The sequence below is a fragment of the Rhipicephalus microplus genome, unplaced genomic scaffold, assembly GCF_043290135.1.
Source record: "Rhipicephalus microplus isolate Deutch F79 unplaced genomic scaffold, USDA_Rmic scaffold_270, whole genome shotgun sequence".
NCBI lineage: Eukaryota > Metazoa > Arthropoda > Arachnida > Ixodida > Ixodidae > Rhipicephalus > Rhipicephalus microplus.
In genome coordinates, this window is record NW_027464841.1 from 60,001 (window position 1) to 62,500 (window position 2,500).

General features: G+C 35.4%; 1 pseudogene; it reads right to left on the bottom strand.

Moving 5' to 3' along the window:
- Positions 1-2,500, bottom strand: part of LOC142793050 (large subunit ribosomal RNA) — an 8,136-nt pseudogene that overhangs the window by 2,113 nt on the left and 3,523 nt on the right.

Here is a 2,500-nt window from a genome sequence, read left to right on the forward strand (position 1 = left end):
CGTCTGTCTTCAATTTTCAGCACTGTAGGATGGCCTCGTTAATCTTTTCCACCATTGTTTCAAGTATTTTCATTGTTTCTTTTTGTTTGATTATTTCTGGCTTTCTATTTTGCAGGTTTTGTCCTAAAATTCTTTTTAGTTCCTTTCTTTCGTTTGTTACAATGGGACATTGCTGTAAGTAGTGGTCAAAACTTTCTATTATGTTTGAACAATAACATGTCGCTTGTTGCAGTATTCCGAATCGTGTAAAGTAGAATGGAAATCTTCCATGTCCTGTTATTGCCTGTGATGTGTAGTAATTAGTTGGAAAATGTGGCGGAATGAAATTTGTATTTCTTATCCATGTAAATGTGTAGCTATGCTTGCCTTCTTTCTTCCATAATTCATTCCACTCGTCGTTTAACTTTTTCTTTAATTCTTTTGCTATAACTGTTTTCGTTATGGGAACAAATATTTCCTCTCCGTCTTTGCTCGCTTCTTTTGCGCATTCGTCGGCTAATGTGTTCCCTATATTCCCACTGTGTGCTTTTACGTAGGTCAGTTTAATATCTTTACTTTGTGTTTGGCTTAAGGTTTTCCTGATGTTACAAATAATTGGATTTAGGTTATCTGGATTTTTTATTGCCAGAAGTGCAGATTGGCTGTCTGTAAAAAGCTGGTATTTAACGAAAGCTTGTAGAGGCCAGATATGTTCTATTGCTTTCTGGATTGCAATGATCTCAGCCTCGTAATTACTGCTGTGTTCTGGAAGTTTATATTTTTTCACTGTTTGGATTTGGTTATCTTTGTTTAGTATTATAAATGCCGCTCCTGTTTCTTTTTCTTTCTTTGATCCGTCTGTGTATATTTTGAAGTCTGCTTCTTCCTCTGTTGTTCCAAAGGGTATGCTAACTTTATTTGCTGGATGATCTTGCCATTGGTCGTGTTTCTTCATTATTTCGTTTTCGGTGTATACTTTCTGTTGCCATGTGAAGTTCTTTCCTTTCTTAAGTATGTAGTGTAATTCGTTTTCTTTTTCGATTGTCAAATGGAGAGGTGGAATGTTTGCTAATATGTTGAGTGAAAGATTTGATGTTGTTTTGAATGATTTAGTTATTAATAATAAAGGTAATCTTTGGATTGATTTCAGTTTTTTAATAAAAATGGTTTTTCGGCTATACCATGCTGGGGAGGCGTATGTAACCATTCGTTCTATACCCCTTTTATATATTAACTGTAGTGTGTTTCTATTTGTATGTTTGTCGTCTTTTATTGTACGACTTAAATTATACGTGACTTCGTCTACTTTTCTTTTTAAGTATTTTAGATGTGGGAGGAATGTTAGTTTTGTGTCCAAGACCACCCCTAGAATTTTCATTTCGTTAACCATTTTGATTTTATCCTGTCCGATTTTTATTTGGGGTTGATGGCTAATGTACTGCTTTCCGATTATCATATATTCCGATTTTTCCTTATTCAGGGTTATTCCTTTTTGATGTGCCCACTGATTTATTAGTGTTAGTGCCTTCGTAGCTTTTTCCTCCACCTCTTTTCTTGAGCGGAACTTTATGTGTAACACCACGTCGTCCGCAAAGGCTTGGATGTGTACTCCTTCTTGAAGCTGAGTTTCTAATAGGTCGCCTATTGTTATATTCCAACAGAGTGGGCTTAAAGGTGACCCCTGTGGGGAACCTGAAGTTAGTGTTTTCTTAATTTTTACTCCATCTGTTTCATAGATTATTTTCCTGTTCCGTAGAATATTGTCCGCCAGTTTTATTAGGTTGTTGGGACACTTATATTCTTCTAATTTCTGAATAACTACTTCGGGTTTTATAGAATTGAATGCGTTTTTAATATCTAGTGCTATTAGCATGCTGTTTAGCTTATCAATTTTCGCTTGGTTTATTCGTTTGATTATTTCTTCCAATGCCGTGGTTGTTGATGTCCCATGGGTAAATCCAAATTGTTTTTTGTTAAAATGGTGATTTTTAAACAAGAAATAATAGATTCTATCTTTTATGAGCTTTTCTAATATTTTTCCCAAAATCGAGTTAATAGCTATTGGGCGATATTTGTTTTCCTCGGATTTGTCCTCTCCGTTCCCTTTTGGAATCAATATAATTTTAGATTCTTTCCATCTTTGAGGAAAATGTCCGTGCTTTAAGCATGCATTAAAAAGATTGACAAAGAAAGTCTTATGCCTTTCATACATCACTTGTATGAGGTTAGTTTTTAGGTTGTCTGGTCCGGGGGTTACATCTTTCCTCAGATTTTTTACTATCTGCGTTACTTCAATCTCTGTAAATGGGAGGTCATCACTGGGTAAATTTCTTTCTCTCATTTCTGCTCCCGATGTCCAATTTCCTCCCTGTTTGTTATTGTTTATTGTGTCGTTGCTTGATTGTATTTGACTGTGTCCTGGCTCGTCATTTTCCATGCAGTTAGGGTATAAATTTCCTAGAATGTGTTCTATTGTTTCCTGAAGAGTCTTTGTGACTTCTCCATTTTCTTTTGTGATGCT